General features: G+C 39.3%; 1 long non-coding RNA gene across 1 annotated transcript; it reads left to right on the top strand.

The window, feature by feature from the left end:
* Window positions 1–1,401: 1,401 nt before the first annotated feature.
* Window positions 1,402–8,177, top strand: LOC122965497. Its single transcript, XR_006398237.1, has 3 exons — window positions 1,402–1,466; window positions 2,244–2,319; window positions 7,309–8,177. It is a non-coding gene; the product is annotated as an uncharacterized LOC122965497 (long non-coding RNA).
* The last annotated feature ends 2,063 nt before the right edge of the window (window positions 8,178–10,240 follow it).

Below are 10,240 nucleotides of genomic sequence, written 5' to 3'. Positions count from 1 at the left end.
GTGCCTTCACACATACATATGTATGCATATAAACACAATCTGTGTGCATACAGTACAGTATGCACTCACAAGTGCGTGTGCAGACACACACACACACACACACACACACACACACACACACAATGTGCAGTCATTATTGTATTCCTGAGGCGGCCGAGAGGGCAGCGTGCCCCGGCTGTCGTACATGAGGGAACATGAGTGATATGGCTCCGTGCCTCCAGGCCTGGCTTGTCACTCTGCTAAATTGTTGTAATTTTCTTCTCCTGGACTGGCCTGCAGTTCCGTAACCTTCTACATTTCACCTTGCCACTGTCCTTAGGTCAGAGAGGCACTAAAAGCTGTGTCCTAATATATGTAATCCTGACCAGAATGGTAAATGTCGCCTTGAAAAAAAAATGCATGAGATTTTCAATTTCTTAACCTTATTCATTCATGAGATAACCTGTAGTCATAGACATTCAACAGCACAGCATTATCCAGTATATGTTAGAATATAACATACAGAGAAACCAAGACAAATTGCAGTACTTTAGGACATCATGTCAGACTTAGCTATAAATGTCTTCCCTCCTCCTTGTTTATTCAAAGCCTGCTTTCAGTCTTCGCACTCCCATGCAGTTATATTCCATGCAAAGCATCCCACAGAGAAGCATAATGGCCATACACAGGATCTTAAGGATTCATCTCAAACTGTTCTATATGCATTGCTCTCCAGTTCCCTTCTGATCTGAGTAGGGGTGATGGAGTTGTCAGTTTCTTTAACCCAAAGGTCTGATAGCATCTCTGCCAGGTTTGCTTATCTGTGCTGACTGCAGAAGACTTAACAGAGCAGGCCGAAGCACAAAGCAGACGCCTGATCTGCCTCGGTTTATTTTAGCACAGGGCCAGTGTTCAGACATCTATAACAAGGTGGTGGAAACTGCTGGAAAGAGAAAGTGAGGGGCATGCTGTGAAGTTATGTTTGCCCAGTTTTGTCACTGAGTGCTTGAACGTGACTGTGAGTAACACTCAATAACTTACTGTCAAATGAAATTTCACTGCAAGTGGTTTATATTTATAAAGAAATACATATTTATATACATCTATACGAGTGATGCTTTTTTCAGAAATGGTTGCAGTCTATATATGTTGTATCATGACCTTTGATTGAAGTGTCCACTTCCTGCAAACTGAAGCTTTTAGGTTTGGAGGATGCTTGTGCATGTATGTCAATTTTTTTAGGCCAAAATAAGAAAAATTAGAACAACAGAGAAAGGGAGGAGGAGGAGGAGTGGGAGGAGGGGAAGGATGGGGGGGGACGGCATGAGGCGAGGGAGAATAATAAAGAGTCCATGTGCGGTGAGTCCTGTACTCAGCTGTTGAGTGCGGCTCTCAGGTTGCCATTTGTCCATTCCCTGTTCCAGAGAGAGGGACGAGGCGCTGAGAGAGACTCCCTGCAGCAGATGGCAGAGTTATGCTCTGCAGAGGTGAGAAATAGCCCATTAGCCTGACCAAAAATTACAGCCTGCCTCCTCTTTAGTACTCAGCCTTGAGTACACCTAATCAGATTGGGACTGTGCCTGGCGTGATCATCACTCTGTAATCAGACTGTTGCTCTGTTAACAAAAAAAGCAGTTGTTGATCTGCTTTAGCCATTTCCGTCCTCGCTGTATGAACATCAATTCAATAAGGAGAGACCGACTGTAAACAAACAATATTTATGAAAGATTGAGACGGCTACAGAGAAAGATTTGGGCAATTGGAGTCTATTAATATGTTGCATCCTCCCCCCGATGCCTTCAGCTAAAATTAGGGACAGGCTACAGCTCAGCATTCATGACAATTTCCATAAACATTTTGTACAGTAACACGATGAAGCAATATGAGTTGTCAGCTAATCTCGAAAATGTCTACATCTCAAATTAAAGCCAGACTAAAAGGTTTATGTCCATTTGGAAACTTACAAATTGAAGTTATTTTGACTATAACCCCTAAAAAAGAACCAATCAGTAATAGTGAAGCCAAGCCCAACTGACATTTATGACCATTGGATGTAATAACAAAATATAAATGACCCTTTTGTGCCTCATGAAATGAGTCTGCTGTTGCCTTAACTATCTAATCAGTTGATAAGAACGGCAGTGCACACTTGAGAATATGTAATCATCCTGTTCTGCAGGATTTCTTTAAGAGTTTTATGGAGCCTCTTTTTAAATGTGACTCTTGGCAAAATTACTGAAATAACATTTCTATTCATACTGTAGGTACTGCTATTGGAGAGTGGCACAAAAGAATGAGGGACCTTGGAGACTTTTAATGCCTTCCCATTCACTGAATAAGGTGAGACTGAATTAATGCGGCAGCTTTCCAAGCAAAAGACACAGCATTACAATGCAGGGACTTGACAGGCGTGTAAGGATTAGCTTGTGTTACACTGGAAGGAGACAATTCAAGGAAGCCGCTTCAGAAGAAATTAAACAGCCATAGATAGTATGTTCTGACATTGCTTTGGGTGTTCATGGCAGGCACCTTTGACCGTTTAGAGGAAACCGACTGTGCACAGCCAGCACAGAGCGAACTATAACACCTGTCTTAACTGTTGATGTAAGCAGTGGTCTTTATTTTTACAGGAGAAGAGACACATCTGATCCGGTCACTGTCTGTTGTTCGCATTTAGATTATTTTAAACTTGTTTGACATTTGCAGCTGGAATCTTGGCCGCTGACAATACGTCTGCGAGCAGAAAAACTGGCGAAAAACAGCAAAAAATGTCAAACTAATGCAATGTGCTGTAAGAGAGTAGCAATATTTTATAATCCACTTCATCAGGTTTAGAGAAGAACCAAAACGCACATTAAGTTCACTCTCTCTCCTCCAACTCTCTCTTTCAGTTTGTATTGAGTCATAACTTCATCTGCCATCTCTTCCAAATTCAGCATTTTTATTCTGTTTCATTCCTTTTTTGCACAGGGATTGCAGTATAAACCTACAAGGCAAACTCTTTTTCATGAATGTTGTTTTTGTTTTGGTAAAAGATAGTGCAGGAGTTTGTATTCTTGCAGGACTTTGGTGCTTGCAAAGTGATGCAACTGTAATCATAGTCTACCTAACACCTACTGTTTTGTGTCTGTATTTACTCATTCAGTCAGTATCTGTTTTTTTCTATCAGCCGGTACAAAAAAAAGAAATGTATATTGTAAAAACAGTTGTTACATGTGGTGTCTCTGCTCTTTTTTTAAAGTCTGTTCCCAGCTTCAAATTTTCATGCTGCCCTGAATTATTTTCTATTCATAAATGAATGTATGATGTTGCAAAGGTCAGCCTCATTCATTCAAAGGAACATTAGAAAAGTCAGTTAACGTGTGACATTAAAGGAGTGTGTTGCAAATTGATAACATTTTTTGAAATGATCAGATACCCACAACAGAAACAGCATCACACGGGGTGACTGCACACTGCAAATCTTCATGACTCGTTAGCTCCAGACATTTAGTCAAGGAAACATGAACCGTTACGCTGTGTGATCAACAGTAATGTGTGCCTCTATACCGAGCATCGTTCCTGTGTTGTCTGTAATTACTGGACACAACTGCGTGCTGATGATGTGTACATGTAACACATCAAAGTGATTAAAAAGATACAAGATTCCCTTTACTGACAATGTTGTTATAATTTTACATTTTGTGTTCAGACAGTAGCTGTTTGACACTAAAGTCTAATCTAGTCCATTTAAACCACAGGAGCAAGCTGTTAAAATTAAAAAATAAGGTGTAAAGTAGGGCCTTGTGTCATTTTATTAGCAAAGTTAAGAAATTCAGACTTGTACAGTAGTGCTGTTGCATTGTTCCATGTAACAGTCAATTAATAAACCACCAGATGATATTTAGTCTGCAGGTTTACATTCAGTCACACATACATACTCAGACATCAGTTTTGAATACTAAAACCACACACAGTTTTCATTCACAGATTTTCAAAAGTTTATGTTCACATAAAAACACATCTATGCCTGTAAAGTACAGGACTTATCTTAACTAAATGCTTAGCAAACAAAAAAATAGCCCACAGGGCCTACAGTATTCTCCTTCCTCATTAAAGCTAATCACTCATTATACACACACAAAACTGATGGAAAAACTACAATCATTAACACAGTCAACAGGAGAAGTGACAACCAATAAATGCAATATTCAGGAAATTGTTGTCTCCATTCTCATTATCTGGAGGGGATCATGTGTTTGGCCCTGTGTGTGTGTGTGTGTGTCTGTGTCTGTGTGTGTATCAGCTAATCTTGCATACTACTGGACTTATCAGCCTAATATTTTTTAATATATATATGACTAATATATATGACTGTTTGCTCAAGGACCTCCCGTGGTTGTGGTGATTCACACTTTATGAAAAACCTATTTTATAATGCCATTGACCGCTGACTCAGTTTGGAATCTTTTTTCCTCCAGAGACAACCAATCATGCATTGATGCCATGTAAGATCAATTGGTGCCAAATTTCAGTACCTTGAGAGCAGGTTGTGCTGTGAATTCAAATAAATATTGATAAGATTCCTTATGAGCCTATAGTAAAGCTTAGGCTTTCGTCTTTTCAGCAGTCCTTGCAATTTTACGATATGTGTCACAACATAGCAAAAGGCATTTCTGGCAAGTGGCTAGGCTCACAACAAGGCTTATCTAATCTCTTGCAGGCCACATTTTGGCCTTTGTTGTGGCTCAAAAACTGACATCCATAGAAAAGTTTGGTCTCATCTTGAACCAGAGTATCTGCAGATTAACTCCATTCCTGATATGTTATGATCCACTAAAGTTAGGCACAATACGAGATGAATAAATCCCTGTTTTTGTTATCTTTGCCACCATCTTGACTGTACACACCTGGCAGAGATCTGCACTCTGTTGAGTGCACTCTTCTAGTTGTGTATGTGTAGAGACAGGAGGCAGTGATGCTTCATTCATTCATGTCTTCTGTGTTAGGCTGACTGCACAGTTCACTTTACAGTTTCTTTTCCATAGTCTTGTTCCATGAAAAATGACCACAAATGATCAAAGGATTTCAATTTCACCTGACTTCACTTCACCTTCACTTTCACTCATTTTAAAAACTCAAGAAGAGCTGTGATAGATAGCATGACTGATAGAAATAAATTGTAGGCCTACATATAGAACGAAAAATAAGAAGTTTAGTGACAAAAAAATGTTCATCAAGCTATCACAACAATGATAGCTAGCTTGCATTAAAAAAGAGTCTTGGCTCGCTTTGGTTGGTGAATGGATTGACTTTTAGTGGCTAAAATGAATCACATCAATTGCTCAGGACAAATAGCTAATCCTTTTACAGGCCCTGTGCTATTATATTTTATTTTATTTTATTTTATTTATTGTTGATACACTAAAACAAGCTGCCAGTGTAACCTTTTGCTACAGGTTACTGCAACACAAAAAACTGCAACTAGGAAACTAGGAAAGGAATTTCTGTGAAATGATACAAAAGATAAATACTAGCTAATAGCTGTTTCTGGTCATTCTATTGTTTTTCCAGCAACAGAGTTTATTCTAGCAGTATGATCTGAACAATTTGCCTAATTAGTAGATATGGTATTAAACAGTAATCATTGATAGGTGGGTGCATGGAAGCCTGGCTCACCAAAACAGCTGCATACTGTAGCATCCACAGAAATCAATTTAGCCGTAGTACTTTTGGACTGACAGACAAAGTCAGGTCAGTCAGTTCAGCTTCAGATACTAACACGTCTCCTCTGTGTCTGAGCATTATCACTGGCAGAGGAAATATATTACCTTTATCTGCAGGGAAGTGAGCACTGCAGTATGTACAATTGAGCTATTTCTCTAAAACTTTAATCTTAACTATGAACTCACCGCATTCCTCTGAATTTTCAAACCCTCATAATGCTCTTTTCATGTTCAGAAAAAGCTACTCATGTTTGGTATCTTTGACTATTCACGCTTTGATTATTTCAGATTCAATTTGATGTAAGGAAACAACAGTAATCCCTGGTCCATTCCAGCAGCAAGTAGTCAAGAACATCAAAGAAAAATGAATATTAACAATATACCAAATGAAGGTTATAAAGCATACTAAACCAACAATCTTGACACAACATATTAAGGAGAAACTATAATTAAAAATCTACAAAAGCTATAGAAGATATTATCAGGGATCTAGCAGCAGTTGTCTCCATGGCAGTGGAACATACTGAGTCATACAGCTACTACAAATCACAAGAAATACAATAATGTATAAATATTTATGTATTTACAAGGAAAACAAGGAAAAAAGTAATAAAGAATGAGACAAAGGACAGATTTGCCCTAGGCTGGATACCTGAGCTGTGCCTAACTGTATTGCACAGCTTGAAAGCTTTTTCTGTTAAAGAGCAGCAGGAAAGGTTGAGATTAACATTGCAAGGGAGTAATGGACCTCATTACAGCTGTGAAAAAGCCCAACCAAGGGGAGCTGATCAGAAAACAGCAAGGCTGCTATCTGTTAGATGAGTGGAACAGAGACACAAGAGTATAACTCGGCTCTAAACAACAGCAGCAGCCCCCCCCCCCCCCCCCCCCCCCCCCCCTCCAACAACACTGCTGAACGCTCAACAAAGTGAGTCTTTTAAATGTCACCGTCTCTCTTCCTGTTCCCTGCATGGCCACACACGCTTGAGCCAGTCAGTTGACCGTGCTGTCAATACAGCTCAGTCGAGGGCAGGCACCATCACACCGCGGCTCTGCTCACAAGCAGAGCACAAATAGCACAGTGCGGTGCGGGTTTGCTGAGAAATCTCCCGCTGAGAATGTGAAATGAAAACACAGTTAGGTGCCGACAGCACTCGGCTAAAGTGTCCTGTTCGGTATCATCCGAATGGAAACATGATGTATGTGATGAAGTGTAGCATGTACAACGTTTGCAAAAATGTGTCAGGTCTACGGGGGGCCATGCAGCCAAATGAGTGTCTGCAATTAGACGTGCTCTGAGAGAAGTACACCGTATTCACCTCTCTCACAGATGAAAATAACATGATCAAACATGAAGATTTGCAGCTGGCAAACAGGTAGAGAAAAAGTGACAAGGCGCATGCAAATTCAACACCCATAATCAGAACATGGCATGTGTATAAATATGCATGAATTGGGACTCCTCAACAGTGCAAGCAATGCTCTATATCTGATGTCCCATAGGAAGGACTTAATGGTGGAACTCGGTGATCACAATGTCTGACATTGAATATGGCTGGCTTGATGTAAAACTGCAAATACTCAATGGGACTGTGCTAAATCTGTACTTTTTATTGTTTTGCAGATGATGGGATGTTCAACAGAAGAGTTTCCTGTCAAGATTTTGATGTTTGTTAGAACCCTGATGGTTTCTTTCTATCTGGCACTGTCATTTTTCCCCTGATGTAATAGTGTGATTCATTTTGAGACTTTTTTGAGATGTACAACTTCTACTGAGTACATATTATGTATTTTTTAAAGAAAAATGTTTCATATCTTCCTTAAATGGCTTTATACACTGGTATCCATATATTTTATACTTCTTCTGGCAATGGGGGGAAGTGAAAAAGATCAGATCAACTAGCAAAGCACTGGATACATAATTACTTTGGATACCAAGAGACGTCAATCAAAATGTCATAGCGCTGTGTGTGGGTTGGGTATGTAACCTTGTTTAAAGAACAACATTGAGTTATAACTCCCTTTAGACACAAATTTGTCTTTTTTTTTTTAAACTACTTTGCTGTGAGGAACACTGATTAAAAAACATGTCACGTAAGGTGAATTTGTATTTCAGAGTGTCCGGCGTGTAGGAGGCATGAGCCAGCAGTCAACTGAACAGAGCCAGTAAGCAAGAGAGGCACAAAACAAGGTGGGCTGGGGCATCTGTAATGTGTAACCCCAATCATGTCTATAGAGCTGAACCACTGATTTGCATTATATTCACACCACACACACACATGCATGTGCACTTACACAAAGCTCACAGCCACAATGTTAAGGTTTAAGTGTGATACATTATCTAATAAATTAAGGCTGAGTAGCCAGAGCGACCTGCATTGAGACTTTCTCTGTTGCATTGTCAGTGTTTACGTGCGTTTCATGTCCTCATTTAGATGCAGAGAGAGTGGACAAACATCAAAATCAATTGTAGGCGCTGCTCTGATTCCAGATCCCCAGGCAATTTTGCCAGCTTTTACTGTACGTGTTGGCTTCTAAAAACAAAGACATTGCCCTAAAAATACCTTGCGTGCGTGCTTACATGCACAGATCTGTCTGTACGTGCGTGTGTGCTATTCTGTACCTGTGTGAACGTTATCTGTTCCCACATCTCTGTCTAGTTGTGTTTCTTATGTCACTGTGAACACTACGTTGGTGTAAGCTGCAGCACTGACAGTATAATCTAGTTATCATGCATGATTCATATCTGGTGGAGAAATGACAGATTTCCTTTGAGGATTCAGTAGATCAAATGCTCAAAAGAAAACTGTTCAGTTTTGTTCTTATATTAAGCCTGAATACTGAGGCCATCCAGGGCAGAATCTGTCAAGCAAAAAGGACAAACTGTCCTGGTCACCTTGTTCAAAAGTCTTCATTTCCAGATCCAACTCAGAAACATCCATCCATGTGTTTCATCTAAAGTGTTCTTTAACACCCTCGCTATGTCCTCACCGCAGTCATTCCTGCAGTACAGTACCACCCGAGAAAGCAGTCTAATTAGATGCCCAACCTGAAAGAGACTCCTGATATACCATAAATCCGGTGAAAAATCTGTATCTTTAATGAGTTGCTTTCATGTCCTCAGGTTCCACCAAGACTTTCAAAAAAAGAAGACTGCCTTTAGAAATGACAGGGGAGATACACTGACCTATTTTAATGCCCTCAGGGTCAAGTTAAACACCAATTTGAACCCTTCTTTCAGAATGAAATCTATGAAATGGAGTTCTTCAAAAGCATCTGTGCTGATAAAGTTGCTGCAGTGCTGTGCACTGTAAAAAATGGCTGGTTTGCTGTGTTTCTGCACAGTTAATTACTTTGAATAATTTTTTACAGTATAGTATTGTGTATTAGGACTAAAAACACAGTAACCATTATAGTACAGTAGAAAATCACTGTAACCATTATAGTACTGTAGAAAATCACAGAAACCATTATACTACTGTAGAAAATCACAGTAACCATTCTACTACTGTAGAAAATCAGTAAATATTGGTCTCCGCAGCAAAATGTTTTGTGTTACATATCAGATCAGTTTTAAATCTTGCAAAGGAGGATGGGTAACAGAGGAATCAGCCATTGTGAGGTGGTAGAAGAAGAGCAGCAGGCAACAGGCTCTTTCACTGCAGTTTGTGCGAACCAGTGCACCTCTAATATATCATTAAGGGTAAACAACTTAGTTTGTTCTGCTGTCCTGTCCGAGGGGAAACCATTTGCACTGTGCATCACAGATATAATTGCAGCAGTTCACTATTCGGCGTGGGCGTTTCAGCCATATGGAAGAAGGCCATTAGATTTCTGTAAACACGGTATGCACAATCCCTGCGCACAACGAAAATAAGTAAATATGTTTGTTCCTGTTCAACAGTCAATAATAAATAATTGTGATTTAAAGAGCTGGCTCTGTACTCATTTAAAAGTGTGGTTTACAGCATTACATGAATAATGTTTCATTTCAAATGTTTCATTTTACAGTTATGATTTCCTTACTGTGATTTTAAGTACAGTGTCATTAAATTACTGTGTTTCATTTTACAGTTACAATGTTGCTACTGTAAATATAACCCCAGTAAACTTACCATAATTTATTTTTTACAGTAAGTTACTTGTCAATTGCTGCCAGTTGATTACTGTAAAAATCACGGCACATTTCTTACAGTGGGTCCAATCTAAAACGACTAATGGGAGAGAGGTATCATTCACAATACTCTGAATGGCAGACAAATTGACTGTATGTCCATTTGCTGGTGTGCTTTTTTTCATGTTATGGAATTGGTTGCTTTAATAATGTAATATAATATATCTGATATCCCTATACAGACGGCACTCATTTTACATTTCTTCCATCTTACGTTTTACACTGACTGGTAATCAGTGTTTCTAGTACCATTTGTCAAATGTTTACGATAAGATCCTATACATAGTCTACATTTATTTCTACAGTGTATCTGCACTAATATCACATTACAGTCTAGTCTGGGTTTTTTTCCAGCTTTGTGACTGTGACTGTGCCATAAACA

This window comes from Thunnus albacares, chromosome 16, assembly GCF_914725855.1.
Source record: "Thunnus albacares chromosome 16, fThuAlb1.1, whole genome shotgun sequence".
Classification (NCBI taxonomy): Eukaryota; Metazoa; Chordata; class Actinopteri; order Scombriformes; family Scombridae; genus Thunnus; species Thunnus albacares.
Note: the sequence above shows the minus strand (reverse complement) of the source record. Positions and strands in the feature narration are given on the sequence as shown.